Here is a 21,352-nt window from a genome sequence, read left to right as displayed (position 1 = left end):
CAAACCGTGGGCAGGAAATGAGCTGGGTCCAGTGGATGGAAGGTATTCTTTAAAGCCATGGCCCCTCTCTCAGGCTATTTGCTGTCTATTAGAGCAGAGCCTGCTGCTGAGGTCAACACATAGTTGGATATTGAGCATAATGTAAGGCCTCTCATTATTGTCTAATTACACACTGTTGGCATCATACGCAGTCGGCAGTGCATTACTCAAATTTAGAGTGGGTTATTTTTGCCCACTTGAGACTGTTGGTTTTACCAAGTGATTAGGATAGGGCCTTGTTGAATGTGGCTAACCACCTCTGGTCTCCGACTCACACTGATGCAGGTGCACACAGACTCAGACAGCCACTGCTTCACACACACACACACATAGAGACAACATGCCATTTTGGTTGGTTAAAATAAGCACCCAATGTTTGTCGTCCCCTCACCCCCAAGCCCACACTGATAGCATAGGGCTCCACGCTACAACGGGCAACTGGTGAAAAGACCAGAGACATTCATTTGTATGGATTATTTCAACTGCTATTGTCTAAAGGCTGTGTTCATTGTGATCTATCTGAAAAAAAAAGATGAAAAGGTCAAATAAAAAAGCAATTACTAATAATGTTTACTCTTGTTCTTGTATGAGATGGTTAAGCAATGGCTAGTCATGGATTTGATTTAATTTCTCTCCTGCCAGGAGATAACCTCGCACACCCGCTATTTTTGTTCTCTCAAGCATCTTTGCGGCCAGTTTTGCCTTGTCAAATAGGATTGTATTGTTTACGTTCACAGTGCCAGCTTTCTTTGGAAAAGATAAAAATTGGCTTTTTCAATTGCGTTCTTTGGTGTTAAATGCACGTATGCTGGCACCTCATGCCCCTACACACACACACACACACACACACACACACACACACAGACTTAAATTTTTTGCTTTGGGCTAATGATTCTTCATTCATCACATTAGATCACATTTTCGCCACACAAAAGATTACTGCTCTCGCTGTGTTGTTTTTTTTTTTTTTCGTTTTTTTTTTCTAATTGCTTGAAGGCAAATAAATTGGCGCTTGAAATTATGTGTACTAATGCTTCTCAGATAAGATGCTGCACTCCACCCTTCAGCTAGATTTGAATTCAGAGGCCAATTTGAAGTCTCTTCAACACTGGCCTGTGGTTAGAGAGATATACTGTATGCTTCTCATTTGCTTAGTCAAATCGAGTTTGCTTAATTTGTAATTTATGGCTATTAGGTGGTAGATGCTCAGAGTGGAACATACGATGGCAGCAGCAGATGTGACCTCCCTTGTGGTGCTTAGTTCCCCAAGAAGAATAGTAAACAAACTTTTTAGAGCTGACTGGTGCTTCGGAATGGGTTTTTAATGTCCTTTTTCAGTGTTTAACAATACAAAATGACAGATCAGGGAAGCTAATGACACACTATTACATTTATCTCAGGAAACTTTTCCATCATCACTGTTTAATTGCAGGAGTACATATGGTTGAATGATTTTTGTGATTCATGCATCAATCAGCATACTGCTGTCTAAGGATTAAAGTTAGTAATTTCCCAGACTGCAGTCCTTCTAGATACTCATTCAGGAATATCAGTCTAATTGCACAAAAACTTCCCTTAACCTGCCAGTGGATATTTTTTCGGTGCTAAAGAAATTAAATATTAGGAAAAAATCAAATATAAAACTAAAATATAAAAAATAACTAATGTCTGGAGTATCTGTAGTTGTCTCAAGATCCATCTTAATACACTTGGATTTTTTTTAATTATCTGGGATGGTATTATTACTGCTTTATGTGTACAAAAATGTGTCAAAAAGAACTCATTCAAATGCATCAAGATAAATTATTTGTGAAATTATTTATTATTTGAAGAGGACTCGATTAAATTAATTTTCATTTCGACCACAGACAGAATGTTTTACCCCATACTGGATTTGCAGACCATTGGTATGCAGGTATGCGCCAATGCTTTTTTTCTGTTTGTATCTAAAAAGTCGCCTCAAGGCAGATCTTAATTAAAAAGATAGCAGAGGTACTCTTAAAAACACCATTTCTAGCACTGCAGCATGCAGCGCCGTCTCATTTGCCCCAGTGGATCTCTTTAAAACTACAGTATACCTTCAAGCAAATAACAGCTTGTCCCTTTGTACATGTCAATCACCTTCAGTCATAGTTTCTCAGAACTTTACAGATCACAAAACTTGTTACAGAAACTGTGACTAAGTGTGAAATATTTATAGTACGGTAGACTGTTGTAGAGATGCAACAAGTACATAACGTTACTAAACATAAGCTAAGACACAACCTGGACATAATAAAGAATTTTATATGTCTGACAACAAATTACATTTTTAGCAACATGCATCAATCATTATTATCATGACAACATCATATATATTAGTTTAATACATAGAGAATTTAAAAAATGCATACAGTTTTGATGGAGGCTTTAGTCTATTTATTTAGTTGTTTAGTCTCTGGGTAATTGAGTTGGAGATTTTAGAGTTCCAGTAGATAGCAAAATCATATTTCTGAATTTGAATCAAGGTCCTTGATCCAAATAACTGTGCAAATGGGATTTAATCAAGTACTGTTCTGTATTAAGCTGGCTAAAAGGGCAAATGGAGAGGAGATCTTTTCAACATAGAAGAGAAGGTATTCATCATATTCCATTGTTAAAGGATAAGGGTCCTCCTTTCATTTGTAGTAATGTTGGAGAAGGTACAGCAAATTGAAATATATGTGTATGTATGTGTGTAAGGTTGCATAAAAGAGACAAGAGAGACACTGAGGTCGGAAAAGTGAATGTACATTTTACAAAAGGAAGAGTCAGGCGTGGCAACTTTGATTTGATACCACTGACAAAAACAGAAACACAGTAGGTATCTATGGTCACGGTGCCTGAGTGGGTGTTTAAGAGGATCACTTTTCATCAAGTGGAAGAAATGATGGCGCACACAATCATGGCAAACAACGTCACATGCCTAAATAACAATGCATGGCGCTACTCTACGAAAGTGCCATGGTGATAAGAGTTTTTGTGATGCTATATGTAAATGTGACTTCAGACTATTAAAAACACTTCCTTGTCTAAAAGAAAGCCATGCTTTAGCCTGCAGGAAACTCTTAGATATGTTTTTGAGGACAAATGTCACACAATATCAGCTGTTGGTGCTATACATACAGTATGTGAAATCTTGTGATACTTACTTGCTATATAGCGACTGCCAAGCTGAGAATGTCACCCCTGCCGGGCATCTCCTCCCATCATCTGAGATACTGTCTAATTGAAAATTTGTGAATATTATTCTGGCACCTAGGTTATTATTGTAAGAGAAACACATAGAAAAGGACAACTTTTACTTTACAAAAATATATCAAGCATGGATACTGAATGAAGAGACAAAAATAGCGATTAACATATGTGTATTACATTCAGCCGTTTGTGGAACTTGTGACTGCACAATGAAGCCCTCCTTCTCAGTCACCTCAAAGAGAAGGAGTGTGTTAAGTGTTCGAGTGTTTCTCACCCGAAGCAGAATAGTAAGCAGCAAAGTAATGGCTCCAGACAGCTTCTGTGAAGGGGCCAGCTCACATCAGTGAGGGAAAATGCTAGATGAAAAGGTCAATAAGCAACACGGGAAACTTAATATGAAGTAGACATATGAATTCCATCACATGGATTAGTGCCCCTGGCAAAGTGCAGGACTAACTGACACTACTGAATCAATTCATAAATATCCAATATCTGGTGTGTAAGACACCTGAGAGCTAAGAGGACCTTTCACTAAATGCCACCTGGATTTTTAAGCCAATTATATGCGCCTATTTTGTTTCCTGTTACTAGTGAATTTTGGAATCACTTCGGGTGTTTCCAGTCAGAGCAGATGCTGTATAGTCTGATTTCTCTTGAGTCTGTGTGCACCTGCATTCCTAGTCTCTGGCCATGCTTCTTTGAGGTTTCTTCCCAAGATGTTCCAGGTTATTAGTCATATATCTTTGATTGTATTTAGACGAGCTTTATCTGGTTCATTACCAAATGCAATCATAAATGCTTGAATATTTGATTTTCTCGATATTTGTTCACATAAAAAGACAAACACATGTTGATTGAATATAAAGGCAAGACAGTAAGGATGTTAAGAGTTTGGAATATTGTGGAAATAATGAGACTTTTCATTTGTTGCTTAGGTATAATATGCTTGGATCAGTTATTTTAAAAGTCAGTACTTATTGTTAGACTTTGATAACTTGCCACAGAGGCCATCACAGAGAAGATGTATTGGATGAAAGAGAAGACAGACACCTAAATGGCTGTATGATAACAACAGGATGTGATTTGGACAGAATGTCAGAAGGGAACAGGAAGGTCAATATTATGGTAACAGAATATGACCTTGGGGACAAACTCCTTACTATTGAAGCTGTTCTCCTTTGGCGAAGCTGCCACATTGATCCTTGCTCTAATATTAATTAGTTGCCATTAGCTTTACCACAATGTCATTCTGACAATGTTCTTTGGGATACATCCTGAGTTACCTGTTTTGTCTACTCTATATTTAAGCATTGTATGAAAAGGGAAGCTTGTGTAAGAGAGACTCTTGAAAAATCAGGCTAAACGCAAGGGTTGAGAATTAGAGAGAGATTTTCATGACATTACCTCATATTAAAAAGTTCCTCCAGGAGAACAGTCAATATCCCACCTGAGGTCAATGAAACCCAATAAACAGAATATGTTCATTGTTGAGTAAAAACTTTTCAGAATAAGTATGCATGCAGAAATGTGAACACACACGCACATGCACACTCACCAATTACTTTTGCTACATGATAAATCTCATGATAGGAAAAATAAATTAGTGGGGCAGATAATTAAATTTACCTTAATAGCTTGTGCTCTTTATCTGCCATATTGACTCTCTTTGTTAAAATAAGAACATAAATGACATTTCCAAACAATTATGGGATTTAATGCCAGGAGTTCTGTCTGTTCAGCATTTCTCATCATCAGCGCTGCTGTCCTCAGACAGGTTGTGTCCACTGTGGTGTAGAAATATACATCACTAACATTATCAAGCGATCTATAGATTCTGTCTATACAGGATAGTGGTTGCATTATACTGCCAGGAATGCATAGACTTTCACTTATTATTCAGTTATTATTTGATTACTTTATTTTTATTATGCCACAATAAAGGTATATATAACAAACCTGGTGTTTGCTCCTTTGAGTAAAAAACTGCAAGAATTATGTATATGCTGTATAATATAAGTAAACTACAATTGTGTTCAAAGGATGAGGCTGGTGATTTTCTATATTTTTCTTATTGTTAACAAATCTCATGTGAAGAGCCAAACCAACAATGAACTCATCCTTTGCCATCTTGACTTTGTACTGGAGTTCTTTGAGAAATGCATAATGTAGCACAAAGTCAAGAGGTTGTGATATGTACCACAACAAGTTAGTGAAGCTCTGTAAACAAACCACGTTCCCGAGCATGTGCAGTGGCGTCTGCCATACATGGAACCTCTCTCCTGAGATTTACAATCTTATCGCTGTTATTTATTCTTTGGATCCGTTTCTAAACAAGCTACGGTAATCACACTCTTCAAGGACGAAGGAACATGTCACCCAGTGCAACGGTGTGACTCATTGATATGTTTTTAATAGTTTTTGAACAACAATGGAGGTCTATGGTACAGAGGAATAATACAATATATCAGACATTGGATAAACGCACAGTACTTGTAAGTACTATAGGATGAGTGGATTGTTGGTTTGGGTCTGCACATGAGATTTGTTGACAATAAGAAAAATATAGAAAATTGTCATCCGTATCCATCAAGGTGAAAGTTGAGACATTTTTTTGTCAGTCAACTGTAGCAACCTTATGGCAACTCACTGAGAGTCAACTTGCATGGAGAATGCTTCCACAATGATAATACTTCACTTTGATGGCTAATGACTATGGCCTCGGGAGTCAATTGACCACAATGAAAATCTGTGAGACATTTGTCTGTTGGCACCTGTTCAAAGACTCAGTCTTGGTTAAACTGCAGGCTTTTGTATGGTATAGTATGAACAACAACGGCAACTGGCAACTTTTAGTGGGATCAAAGCCTCGCGTCTCTGCCTTCCTCCCTTTGTTTTGAAAGTTTATGTATCTCCAGTATGAACACAGCAGTGGGTATCATGCAGCGACGTCGGCCCCTCTCTGAACTCAGACACGGCTGACAAAGGCGATTAAAGCCTCTGACGGCGTGCCTGCATATGATTAGACCATCCTTTAGAGCTTTGAACCCCCACCACTACCCCCAACTATCCCCCAAACTTATACACTGAAACACTAACAAAAAATGAATACGCAGTCCACATCAATGAGGAGTTAGGAATGGAACAATCAAATAGGAATCAGCAAGGGAAAAACAAACAAAGAGCTGCTAAATAAGCCAGGCGACAGACGAGGCCTTTTCCTCAGCTAATGGCTAGTGCAAATAGAATGGGCCTTGAGGGATTTAAAGGGCTGCGGCTGACAGTTAAAGCAGTCTAAAGCTGATCTACAACAAAGTGAGAATGTGATGCATCTGCACAGCACCAACCTAGACAGGATGAGAGGGTGTAAATAACAGGCACTCCCCAGAGATGTGTGCCACATAACACAAAGACTCCCTGGTTTGGGTGTTTGATTTGTTTGAATGCTATCTGGCATTTACTTAACCAGCTGCAGGGAAATTATCTTTAAGGATTCTCAATTTGGCTCAACAATGATAGTAGCTTCTGTCTGTCTTTCTCCATTTGATGTGGCACTCCACAAATCAGTATACTGCATACATTAAACTAGAATGCCCAGTATCTGCTACTTACCTTGCTCTTTGTATGAAGCAAGAATGTAACTTTATATTGAAGATAATAACTTTGACACTGTGGATGAGTTTTTTGAGTCACAATGAAATCATGTTAACCTCAGGTTATCCAGGAAAAAACTGTGTTCCATTTCCATTTATGTCTCTTTCTGTTCTTATCTGCTCCAACATCCTTGCCATCACATCTCTGTTACCTTAATGGAAAACAAAAGAGATGCCCTTCTAATGTGTCTCTCCTTCAGATATACTGCTCTTTTTCTGCCTCTCTCTTTTCTCCCCTCCTCCCGACCACCCAGACTATCATTGCAAGTGACGTGTGTGTGTGTGTGTGTGTGTGTTTGTGTAACAGTGCATGTGTTGTGCATCCGGGCTAGTGTTACAACTCAGATCACAGCCCAGTGCACATCTGAACACCCTGTTTTCAGGTGTCAGTTGGGTGGCAGAAGGACAGTGACAGTGCTGTCTCAGATCCTCTGTCCATGTGACACAATGTGCTTGACACCAGTTTACAATAAGGTGTCACACTGTACATCTAAAGGATATGAACTCGGGCAAATTAGTCGGGTCGAATCACTTTTTTTTGTCAGGAAATCATGTGTAGATCCTGACTGATTTATTTATAAATCAATTTATTGATCACTTTACTGCTCAACAGATTAAGCAATTAATTAAATAATTGATTCCAGCTCTGTGCACTCAAGGTACCCCGCTTTACATGACGTGCATATGAGACACATCCATATTTAATGTTAACATATTCTAAAATAATTGGAATGTGCAGTCATCCCAAAGGAGAGTCTATCCTCACCAAAACAGCAGCATTGGTCATTTGATTAAATGTAAAAAAGTTTTTTGCTTTGTTGGCAAGCAACCTCTTCCGGTTTTGTGCTCCTGTCCTCTCTCTGTGGCAAAGGTGGAAGAGGTGGAAGGAAGAAGAATGAGATTGGTATTCTACTGCAAACTTCTAAAGGTGGATTCACATTACTACAGAAAAACAAGGGTCTTGCCTTGCTAGTATTCTCTTCTGATTACCTGGTGGATTGACTTTTGAACAAACCAAGCGGCAACCTTCAGGACTGAAAAATGAAGCCAACACAGAAGTGCCAAAAACTGCAGTTCCTCAAATGGCCACTTGAGGCTGGCTCCAAAGGCAAGTCAATCCCCATAGACCCCCATATTAAAATGCCCATACAGCCTGGTACAAAAAAAAAAAGTTTTGGTCTCTATAACTAATTTCCCCATTCATGACAACTGTACAGGGGTGAATCTTTATATAACTCAGCCATTTTTTTTAAGGCTTAAAGTTATGCATAATTAAGGGCATGGCTGCTTCGAGTGACACGTAGGTGCTGTCACAGGCAACGTTGGTTAGGTAACGTAACCATGGCATAATCCCAGATTCACAAAGTATAGGCGAAGGCGTAGCCATAGCCGTAGCCATTGCTATTTCATTGTGTTTTAAGTTTATCAAAGTTAATTGTAACACTTTGGTCGCCTAAAGAAGTCTTGTTCAGCATTTGGTTGTACTAAAAGACCCTCTAAGGATTCGGATGTTCAGTTTTTTCTGGTAAGTACATTTTGTTTTAATGGTTTTAAGCCTGTTTTTCGCTAGTGAAAATTAGTGTTAGCATTAGCTTTATCACAGTTAACCATAGACTGTAAATGCACCATGCTAACCAAGCTATCAGCTAGTGTTAGGGTCAGCTCCACCCTCTCGTCTAAATATGGTCACTTCTGGCGCCAAAGATCCAAGATGGCAATGCTCAAAATGCAAACTCGAGGCTTAAAAAACATGGATGTATTATAAGAGCTGGATAGGGCTCTGTTGTTCAGCTTTGCAGCCAATTTTTCCCAGTGGCCACTTGCTGTATTGCAGCGAAAAATCCCCCTGTGGCCCAAAAAGCATTTCCCCATAGGCCACCACTGTAAAAGAGACGTAAGAGAAGTAAAACTGTTGACAGGACACCTCGAATCGCAAACAAAGTCAATTATGACTCTTTCTATTATGAGTTTTTGATCCATGGAGGTTTTATATTTGAAAAACTTTCCTCGAGCTGAGAAAAGCGATTTAAAAATCTGTGACATCATCACGATGTAAAGTCTAAGGGCTGAGCGGGAAATCGCGGGCGGGACTAGCGGGGGAAACACTACTGCGCATATTCAGTGGACCGCACAATGTGGAAGCAAACCTGGAAGCTAGAAACTTTTTTTTGGCATATGTGCCAGCCGAGCAATTCTTATTAGACTGAATGGGCGCCATTTTTAGTCCGGTATCCAGCTCTTATAATATATCCATACTTTAAAGCTGGAGTCCACAAACCAGTGGGTGACATCACGGTGGCTATGTCCATTATTTTTTACAGTCTCTGGTACAAACCTACAAGCTACAATGCTAATGTTGCTAGCAGTCGATCGTTTTCAGACACTCAAACAGTGTTTTTGTCACAAACCTGGTACTGGAACTACATCTGCATGCTGATATTTTGCAAAGCAAGCATCTTTTTTGTCTGGTCTCCATATGAGGCCAATATGTTATTGTACAGTTAAGGTAATTGAGAAACAGAAAAAGTCATTTGTTTTTCATCCATCCTTCAGTTCAAGCAGTGGTCAACAGCGATTGGCTGCACTCACAAAGGTTCAACAAATTTGAACTTTTAGCACATCCCCCACTCTGCTCAGTGCACCACGGACATCCACACAGAGCAATTGCAACACACGACAGATACAAGACTGGAGGAGATGCATGTGAATACACCACAACGGAGAAGATTTGGGTGGACAGTTGATCACACTAAATGTTGCGCCTTTGACACCGGAATCTGTCTTTGTTTCCTGCCAGCAGGCAAAGTTGCTTCCTTTAACCATGAAAACAATCTTTTTCTAACCTTACCATCACCATGATCTTTTTCTAACCTTAATTCTGTTGTACTGAATTGTTTTATCTTGATTTTACCATGTGCAGCACTTTGTAAATCTATTTTGTAAAGTGCTGTATAAATAAAGTTTATCATTATTATTATTAATACCATAGTTTAAGTTGCCTCATTAACTTAACCAGACATCAACCAAATAGATAGCAGATCAGAATATTTATATAAATAGTCTTTGTGTGGTTTTATGGGTTGTTGTGGAAGTCCTTGAAAAATAATCTATTTTGTTTTTTGGAGTATGAGGACTTTTTGAAGCCCCAGTGTCATGTTTCAGCTTTTTAGAAAACCAGATGAAATAAACATTATGCAATCATACATTTCAGGCAGAGGCTAGTGAAACAGAGACTAGCTTTAAAAGGGGGCAGGATGGCTCTCTATAACAGAATAACTCTTTTATATTCCATTTACAATAGAGGTAACCTAAGATCTTTACTCTGTCTTAGCCTAAAAAGAAAAAAAAGAAAAATGGACAGATATATAGATATTGACAATGTGTGTACTGCTAAATGCATGGAAAAATACATTTTCATAGTGTAACAAACCACCAGTTCAATTAAAGTGTAAAATGCATAATGCACTTATCAAGCTGACCATTTCAACACCTTCCAAAGTCATTTTCACATGCAAAAAGTCTTTGAAGGGCCAGATGGTTCAGCCCTGTCGTACATGAACCGTTAAATTTTAAAAGGTTGAGATGGTGCCATGGGTGGCAAAGCTGCATCTGGCATGGTATTGAGAGGCCTGTGTGATATCTAGACCACGTCCATTCCTGATGGCACCGTCCAGGACCATTGGGGCACAGACTGATGCCAATGATGACTTGCAGGGTCATATGAGGAACCGCCCAATGCCTACAAAATGTCAAATAGAGGAGATAGAGTAGATTATTTATTCATAAATGCAAAATATTCCAAGAAATTTAATATACCTAATTTTAATTTTATGTTAAAATATTCCATTTCAGGAAGATTATTTGGATGAAGAAAAGCTTCTGTATTTATGTTGTATTTGTACAGCTCTTTAAATTGACTTTCACTGTGATGAAAGCCTGTTATTCATTATTCTAACAGTGTTTACAGGACACCATATCACAATTATTGATTTCTATGAGCCCTAGTTTTTTTTTTTCTCACAAGGAGCGAGTACTGTTCATCATGATTTTTTTTCTCTCATTGCTGAAATATTTTAACTGATTACTGCTATAAGCTCCTATGCATGTCAAACACATATAATACCAGATATATACTTGATAACTCAGTAACAACTAATGTTATCAAAATAACCATGATATTATTTTAAAAAGGGGGTAATTTATATAGAAGAAATGGTAAAACAACATGACATATTTGGTCCTTTCAGTAGTCAGCTTGTCCAAATGTGTTGACCTAAATTTAACGTGAAGTGTGTGTTGGATCAAGAGACCTGTTCTGATGTCATTACTCCTGCTGACATCGTGGATTCAGTTGCATCATTGAAATCATGGGTCGCACTTGTTGGGTATTATCCCTCATGTGGCTCACAATCACAGGTTCCACATAACAGTTGGTCATACGGTAAGAGAACAGTTGTTTTTTTTTAATTATTATTATTTAGGCTAAATACAAATCTCATTATGATTATCAAATGAATGTGAAAATGATATTATTGGCAGCAAAAACGTGTCTTGTATAAGTATGATTTATGAAAATATGTAAAGGCCTTGACTTTATTACATTTTCAATACAAAAACTGAATAGAAATATTAGAACAACTCCTGCTACTTAGAAAAATGTACACACCTCACTGTGAATAGTTTTTACCGTATGTTAGCCTTGGTAGAAAATTGTTCTTGATGAAATCTGTTGACAGCAAGGTCTGTGGATTAGTAGCCATGACTTTTCTAGAAATGAAGGTTGTTTAATTTTTGAAATACAATGTTTCAGTGCACCAAAAAACAAAGTTTCTTCCACCTCCACTAAATTGGGGTGGCAGCAGTTTCAAATCTCAGTGGCAGAGATCTCAAAACCTTGGCAAACACAACCAAACTATCTGCATGGCTACGTGGCACTTGGACAAGGTGGAAATTATGTTTATTTGTGATTCAGGTGAACTGACATGAGTTGTGCACCTGTATTCCAATGAATCAGTTGTTTGGCACATTTAACCAAGTACAAGGTACTGCCAATGTGAGAGGAAAACAGGACTTCCCCTTGGAGAGCAGACAGCACTCAACAGACGACTGCTTGTTGTCACACATAGGTTATGTAGGCCAGGATATGTAGACTGGCGAGTACAAAGGAGAGCACTCAGCACCACCCCTTTAAAAATTGTTCATAAATACTGCAGAATGACGCTTTGTCTTTCTGCTGCACTGAACCTACCCTCGCTTACAAGACAGCTGTGCTTTGGCAATGTGCTTCCCAGCTGTACACAGCATACACCCTGACAGGCCCCATATATTCTGATGTATTGTTGTTAATGTTTAAATGCTTTTACTGCCATGCCAATAAAAAAAACAAGGTAATGTACTTTCCCACTAGCAAGAGATGGAGAAATGGAAAAAAATAGGGTGTATGAAGCTTATTTGGAGATATAAGTTGGAATATGATTGACCAGACTGCACAGACCAACAAATCTGACGTCTTTACTTGTGGAATTTCAGCATTTACAGACGTTATTTATCTAGTTTGCACAGCTGACAGTGTAAAGCTTTGCATATACAGTAAGACTCTACGGTGGAAGTGATGATGTTGTGCTAAGCTCTTTAAGGTCACAGCAGTTTTCAAACAGCAGAGCAGGTGAATCACTCACTAGACACACCTGATTAAAAACTTAAACCTCTTTGCAGGAGATGCTGCTTCGTTAGAAAAGGTGTAATTTAGAAAAAAAAGGTCTACTTTTGACAGGTGAATGCTGGAGAGGTTTGCATTTCAGCACGAAGCCTGACATTTGTTTACATAGTAAGTTCAAAGCTGTCCAGCTTACAACCTGATATAGCTGCTTATTTGGATGAAAAGTAAGACCCTGTAAAAACCTTTATTTGCATAAAACCTTTGATTTAACACAGATGAATGCACAGGAGAAAGCAACAGCCGCTTTGTTGAGATTAGAAGAGTTTATTTGTCACATTAGTCAGAATTACCTGTGTTGGTGTCAGCTGTGTGGAATAGTGTGCAGAGGAGGCATAGGGAGTGGAAAGGTGAAAGAGAGGCACAGCAAGGAAGAAACACTGTCGGGTAGGTACATGGAAAAACAAGAAAGGAAGAAAGAGATACATTCATACGGCACCTTGTTGCCTCATAAGATGCTCCCTCACCTCCTCCTACCGATAATAACTAGCTTGGCACACTGTGAGCCACAGGAGAGAGGAAAATCTCCCTTTGCTTCTGCTTCATGCTTCGTAGGAGGGCTTGATGTGTCGGGGAGGAACCCGAGCAGCTCTGTTGGACTGAACCTCTTCTCCCCTCAGTGTGGTGGCTGGAAGGATGTCTACTGACAGCTGGAGGTCTGTTGTGATGAAGGAGGGCTGTGGAGTTAGATAAACTGCCAACTGATGTCTGCTTTAGAGGGGACTGGGATCTGTGATACAGGCACTCATGCAAAAAGACTGAACTAGACCGAGTGAGAGGCGAAGACAGAGATGAAAGGGGAGAAATTTATGGCAGGATCATGTTGACCATATGTTTTCTTGCCTTCTGGTGTAACCTCTGCCTCTCCCTCTTGATTAGCTGGCTTATCCCTCACTGTAGGAAAATCATAGAGGTCATGCCATCATAAATCCTCCATGTAAACAAAATAGAGGTGGGGGAAGGGGCAGATAATAAACAGTCTTTTTCACAAGTCCTAATGCTTGTTTCTCTCTTTGGCATGTTGTTCATGAACAGATGCTGGAACAGATGAACATGACATTGAAGAGGTCAAACTATGTTGGCCTCTTTTGACCAACATGACTAACTACCAATGTAGAAAATTATGTTTTTGTTGCCTGAATGTTTTTTCTCATTTGTAGGAAGCAGAAAAAAATATCCTGGATTTGTACCGGGACCAAATCAAGCTCCCCTTTGTGGCATTAAAGTCCAATTTTCCCTACCTGGCACTCACTGCTGTGCCAGTCATCACTTCCCAGTTCTAACAGACAAAACCTTTTCCAGCAACTCGTTTTGTTTACCCTTTCTTTTCATCAGGGTCAGTTGGTTAGCCAAGCTCTGCTGGGATAGTATGAGAGTTTCATGAAAGTTCTTTGCTCCTGCTTTTGCCAGACATGTTTTCTGTTTGCCTCCGTCTAGACCTCTACCTGCTGTTGTGTAAAATGAGGCTGGTCCTACACTAGTAAGCTAATGAAGTTATGCACCACACTGCTGATGCTACAAGCTCACGCATCTTTCCTTCCTCCTTACCTTTACTCCCTCTTTTTATTATTTTTGTCTCTGCTCCTCTTGACTTCACACTCTTTTGCTAACTTTTCACTTCTCTCTTTTTTTCCCCTCCCTGCCCTCCTTCTCCCTTTATATCTATTATCTTCATGCAACTCTATAACCAAGTCTTGCTATGCTTCATGGATTGCAGTGTTTTCCTGAAATTAGAGTCACATGCTGCCTCTTATCCAAAAGTATGTGGCAGGCCTCCGTATTTAGTTGTCAGTCAAAACTACAAACCTCCACTCATCACAGTGTCATAGGTGCTGATGAGAAAAAGACTGTAACCTCTATTCTCATACGAGCATTCAGGAACAGCTCAGCAGCCCCATCAATCCTGACTCCATCAATCTGACAGAGCCGTAATAACACAAATCGCTGTGACTTTCAAATGCAAAATGAAGGTAAATCAGTAGTCTGCTCACATCTTCTGCCATTCTCACAATGATACAAAAAATGAGGGAAAGTAATGTTATGAATAATAAAATTTAAATATATTTTTACTTACACCAAAAGCTATGGCAGGCAGTTGAAAGCTGGAGAGTCTGACACCCACTCAGGGCTTTACATTCCCACCTGCCCAGCACCATTATGACTTTTTTCTGTGTTGGCATCAGTGCAGCTCCCCTGGAACAAATGATGGTTCAGTGCCTTGCTCAACTGTACTTTGATGGTAGCTGTTGAGGGTAAGAGTGGTATTCACTCAGCTTTTTGTAGTCCGCCCAGAACTGGCAAATTTTCAGTCAGAATGATTTTTCTCTAACCTCCAGGCTACTACTGGAGTCAAGTGTGCATGATCCTAGAAAACTATCAAAGCTTGTTTTGAAAATATTTCACTTTTTTTGAGAGGCAGGATGCCTTGTGATGCCAGATTAGGTTACCTACTAGGCTGGTGCTGGGTACCCCTGACAATACAGACCTGTTAGTTTGCACTGTGTTGTTGTTTTATTGGACATAGTTAGTTTTTATTTTATTTCTGTCTCTTTTCCTCCTCTGAAACATCCTTTCAAAATGTCTTATTTGTGATAAAGGGCTCTTTAAATCAGTGAACCTGAACCTGAACACGATTCAGCCATCTGCAGTTTTCTAATGGTTTTCTCATCATTCTAGAAACAGGCTATGAGCATATGCTAGACAGATCCTGCCCAGGGGCTGTCCTTGGGTTATTTTATCAGTGGTGGCTATCATAAGCCCACTCAGTCACTGCACTAGAAGCAACAACAGGCCCATTGTGGTTTCTAATATTTCAGTAGCACTAGCCATTACTACTGCTACGCTGCAGTGTCTTTAAAAATTTGTGATTGTGTTAATATTGACAAGAGAATATGATATATTGAAGTTTTACATTCGGTAAAGACTTGACAATCATCACACAGAGGGATGTCCTGAGACAAAATCAGTAAGTATTCTATTTTTAAGGCTTCTTATTTTAAAATGTTGCCCATTTTCACTCAAATGAAAGTTTTTTTTAACACAGTAGATATGTTATAAATCATTGTCGTGATTTCATGTTCCAACACAAAAATAGTCTCCTGCTGCAAAAAGAGAATAGCCAAAGCCGTTTACAGTAAATGGGGTCATGATATAGCAAGGACAGTTTATGCTTCCTGTAATAGACAGTGAAGAAATAAAGAAAGAAAAAAGGAAAAACAAAAGAAAAGATCAAAAGAAAAATGGTTTAATATATAATTTTCTTTTTTAATTTGATGTGATACTGTTCATTTTATTCTAAAGGGATAAAATAAATTCCCTGTTTTTCCTAATAAAAACCCTACCTATCATAGAGGAAGGCACAGAGTCTGCACTTTGCTCACCTACTGTAAGTTGCTAATAATAAGCTGATTCATCGGCTGATATTCTGTTTCTGTATTTGTTCATCTGTTGTTGTGTAGGAAAAGGGTGGGGATCCTAAAATTAGCCCATTGTTTCCAAGCTGAGGTGGGCCATGACTCACCAGACTGCACTGGTATGCAGGGCCAACTGCGTTCACTGCCAGGCTGGTGCATTCTTTAACCGCAGTAATGAATCCATCTCTCATTTTTTATAGTATGATAATATCACATACAACAAGGCTACGGCTGGTCAGGAATGGTCCCACAAACATGACATGCTCAACATACTGCTGACTTGCCTGTCAGTGGATCCCATTAAATAAGCAGGTTGGTGTAGTAAGTAGTGACATCACCCTTCAACTGGAATGCATAGTCTCAGGACCTTGTGACTATAAGCATCCAACTTGTTTAAATGTCTTTGAGCAAGATAGTCCAAGCCAGGTACTGTTCAATATCTGAACCACTTTCACCTCCCTGTGAAGATAAGGAAAAACAATGCCTTGATTTTACTAGAATATGACAAAGACAGATTATGGCATGGGATTAGATGGAGATGGAATAAATCTTTCACTCTCAAGATCAAATTTATGCAACCTAACATGACTGTAAGCATTGAAGCCAACGTAAACCAGCATGTCTTTTCAACATTTTCATCACCTTTTACCATCTGCACAGCAGTTAACCTCTTAACGTTCTGATGGCCCATCCACGGGCTGTCATACTATTAAGTACACAACTCTGCTATGTGCACAACTCCTGTCTTTAAGTGGGTAATCATGCAACACATCTTTGGAAAGCTAAGATTCTTATGATTCGATTGATGTAAACCATTTCAAGATACAATCACAACAGCAGGTACAATCAACGTCTCTGTCAGACCACCAACAAACAAACACGCAATTACAAAATTCATGCTACTGAACTATGAAGCCTCATATTACTCCACTGACTGATACTCCAACTCCAACAAAAACAGTCTTCCCAGATAGCATATAGAAGTGGGCCACTTCAGGCAATGATGCAGCACTGCTGGCCTTCCTGTGGCCCGGACAAAATAGATGTAAGCCTGAAATGGCCCACGTATAAAATAGCTAATATGGCCCAAATATCCCAAATCAAATGTGGGCCTTTTTTGGTAAAGATGCAGTGCTCTCAGGTATGTGTATTCTGGATGTGGGCCAGTTCTGGTTTATCTGGTTTGTTCTTGGTTGACATACAGCTTGCTTGTGGCTCAAATCTGGAAAACAGGAGCGGGCTGCCCAAGTGCCATCACCACGCAGTAAGTGGGCCGGATGAAAGTGCCAAAAGTGTCGGGTCTGGGCGTGGCCGGATCTGGACCACAGCAATAAATATCCGCGAACGGCTGTTGTATCATTTCAAATTAGCCAGCAGATGTCCTAATCTTCCCATGTATTTTCCATGATAACTTGTGTTAGCACGTAAACATTAGCCAGATCTTGGTATCAAAATGGCGGCTGAACTCTGACGTTTCGATTGACACCTCACTTGACCCAACAGGAGCTTCCATATCCTGTCCTCAGCCTACAATAGCCAATGAGAGTCCGCACTGAAAGGAGGTGCCTGTCCCTTTTCTTTCATGCAAAGACCAAGCCAATGGGAACAGATTCTGCTGATGACTGATGTTTCAAATAACCAATGAAATTCCAAAAATTACCATGTGCAGTTTTATTCAATTCTATAATTGATTAAAACTGCCACAACATGGAAATTTTATAAACATGAATAGTTTGATGTTATTTACTTTTTATAAAAACTGTTTTTCCACCATAGCACTTGTTTTGACTCATTTATATGTACAAAGTTTAGTTTCAACAGGGGAACAAAGCACTATAATGTGTTTATGTTTCAGTTACTCTAAAGCAGGGGTTATTTGTTGGAAGACACCTAGACACACCCTTAGAAAAACCTGTGTAAAATATAAATTTCTGTGGTATTGTTATTAAATTTGAACTTGGACTAGGTAAGGCTCCATGCTGTGGTCTCATTGTGTTTTCCAGCTAATAAGTCACAGTAATAAGTCATCTGCAGGCATCTGTTTGCAAAAAGAAAAAAAGTATTAAAGTGGAATTAAAAACCTTATGCTTCAGTGTGTTCAAACATCTATTACTCAAGGCCAGTAGCACTTACAGTAATTCTGTTGGGGAAACTGTTGGGAAAAACTTCAGAGTGTTACCTTTCAAAAGAGACCAAAACTATGCATGTTCTTCAAGAACAACTTTCAATTTACTCTAAGTATGTCTTGGATAGGTGTTTTAAGCTAATTTTACCAGAATTTTTAACTAAGCCTATTTAGAGGGCAAAATATGGTGCAAGTCAGTGTTAAACGATTATCCTCTTTTTTTGTATTTTTGAATATATTACACATGTTGCATCATAAAACATCTGCCACTAATACTTAGATAATCACTGATGCTAAATACAGATAGACCTGTGCTGCCAATATCTACCAACTGAGAGCTACCAGAGGGAAGGGGTGTTTAAGGGAAGCTTGCCAAATGTGATTTCAGACTGAAATTCCCCAGGCCAACTGTTTTGGTTTAAGGTGCACAAAGGGCTGCTGCTGCTGATGAATCAAGTTGCAGTGGCTTAATTGATACACTGAACTGCCCTCCACTTTTCAATATTTTCCTTCATTTGTAATCTTGTGTTTTTAAATGCATTATTAATAACCTGTACCTCTTGTGTGCCACAAGGCCTCAGTTTGGATGGGAAGCACCAGAATAACAGGATTGTCTCACTGTCTTCACGCATTAAAAGGGGAAAGCAAAACAGACTGGCCATGTCAACAGGAACAGTTGCATAGAAAAATCACTTCAGTGAAAATTCAAAACCTTTAAAACTATTTCAGCAAACATAGTTTCTTGTTCTGTTACGGGGAATTCAATTTTTGTTTTTACTTTAACCAACCCATCTCCCCCTTTAAATCTGTACATTTTTTCCTTTGTTGTTGATGCTTATTCCCAGTGTTCCCACGCTCTACTTTTAGCATGAATGTACAAAGTCATTGTACAGTACTAACAGTGTGTTTTTAAATAGCAATAGGACAAAGTTGCACATCACTATGGGAAAACACTGCAAGTGACATAGTTATGCTAACTATAAGTATGCTGCAATATGTGACAATCTTGTTATGATTAAAGGAAACAACTGCTGTCTTTTCCTTCCATACCCTCTCTCTTTAAATTTATGACATGCAGGTGGCTGAAACAAGTCTTTAAAAACTCTCCAATTTTCATTGTTTATCCAATTTAATACCTGCATCATGACACACTGTGAATAAGTTGAGTTTTCAAACAGACTTACAAATGCTCAGGATAATTTCCATTATTAAAAGTACTTAACCTGGGTATGTTTGCTGTGCAGATTTAACAAGAGATCTACAATTATTGCCTCCAGGTGGAAAAAGAGAAATTGTGTTGCCCAGTTTATGTCAGAGCCATGACTCAAAATCTAATTTTATTTTGGATAAGAGATTTTGCACATGCAATGATAGTCCATCACCTTGTGAAGGTTGCAAGCCTTTCAGATAAAGAAATATTCCTTTCCTCTGTTAGCCAAGCAGATAAGCAGCTGATAGAAAGATTGCCCAAATTTGGGAAGTCACTCTTTGGCTCTTTGACTCTTTCACTATCACCCCTCTGGCTTTAGATGGTGTGTTGATGTCGACAGGGTGCATTTGCCAAACTCCTGAGCATGAACAGCTGTAAGCAGTTTCAAAGTAATGGGATTTTGGCTATATGTAGGTAAAGGGGAATATGACGCAGGTGATGCACATTTCAAGTTAATTCCTCCCCTGGTTAAAGACAAATGCTAAAAATGACAATACCCAATTATGGTGTCAATATCCCAAACTAGATTTCTCCAGTAAAATATGAAGATAAACAGAACAGATAATGAACATGAGTGAATGTTGAGTGAATAAGCTTAATTAACTATTAATTTTCAGTCTCTATGGACTTTGGCTGTTTGAACAAACTCAACACTGTGTTTTAATCAATGCATGCATTTAATTTAAAGTATGCTAGTTTAGCAGAGTTAAACTGTTAATAAGGAACCCAATTATATATATGAATTTTAAATATTTTTATTGCAAATTGAAAATTAAGCCATTTAAAATTAACTGTATTAGAGACATTGATATTTTAACTTCTAAAATCAGTGTTTTCCACATGATCAGTAGCAGCTGGAGTTACGCAATAAAGAGGCATGAGACAAGGTAATATGTAGTCTACCACTTGTAGCTTTTGTTTTCTAATCATCACATACAATACTGGTATACACGCCAACACCTTTCTCAACTGAGAGCATCCAGCAGCTGTTCATAGATCCCCGATGCACATAATTGGCTAGAAAATACCAACCCCAGGCTCTTTCAACATAAAGGCAAAACAATAGAATACCATGTTTACATAAATTCAACACCAGGAATAAATGTAATACAAGGTAATATTTACATGAATACAAAACCCTGTAGATAATTGACAATAACACCTCCACCTCTATTTATTTGCAGAGATATTTACAAATATATGCAACATGCACAAATGCCCATGTTCATTTGTGCATGTTGTGCCTCTTCCATAACATGCAATCAATACTGAGTGGAGAATAACATACATTGTATGGTTCAATGGCAGGTAAAGGAACCCTTGGCCTCTGTTACACCATAAACATTAAATTCTTGCAATAGCTATTTCAACACAATAAAATGTGAAAATCAAAAGCAGGCAACAACAGCATTCAGAAATATGTCACACTGGATCCTAACTATGTTAAAAAAAGAAACACATGTCTGTTTTAACCTCATCTCTTCCCAGTGGTGGAAAGTAACTATGTACATTACTCAAGAACTGTACTTAAGCACAATTTTGAGGTACTTGTACTTGTACTACCTGAGTATTTCCATTTTATGCTACTTTATACTTCCACTTCACTACATTTCAGAGGGAAATATTATACTTTCTACTCCACTACATTTATTTGACAGCTTTAGTTACTTTTCAGATGAGGATTTGACATAATGGATAATATAAAAAGCTTTATATAACAACACATTGTTAAAGATGAAACCAGTGGTTCCCAACCTTTTTGGCTTTTGACGTCTTACAAAAAGCAGCATGTAGTCAGGGTCACATTTCAAATGTCTATGAGTTGTTAACAGCGCCACTAAATAGTGATTTTTCCCTCTAAACTTCTCACATGGTTTCATTTCGATAAATATTCAAATGGTCCAATATTTCACCAAAAATAAAAGCTAGAGAAAAAGTCCAAAAACTGAAAACAAATTTGTATATCAGAACTTTGTTTTCTCT

The sequence above is a fragment of the Thunnus thynnus genome, chromosome 1 (genome assembly GCF_963924715.1).
Source record: "Thunnus thynnus chromosome 1, fThuThy2.1, whole genome shotgun sequence".
Taxonomy (NCBI): Eukaryota; Metazoa; Chordata; class Actinopteri; order Scombriformes; family Scombridae; genus Thunnus; species Thunnus thynnus.
This window is presented reverse-complemented; position numbering follows the sequence as displayed.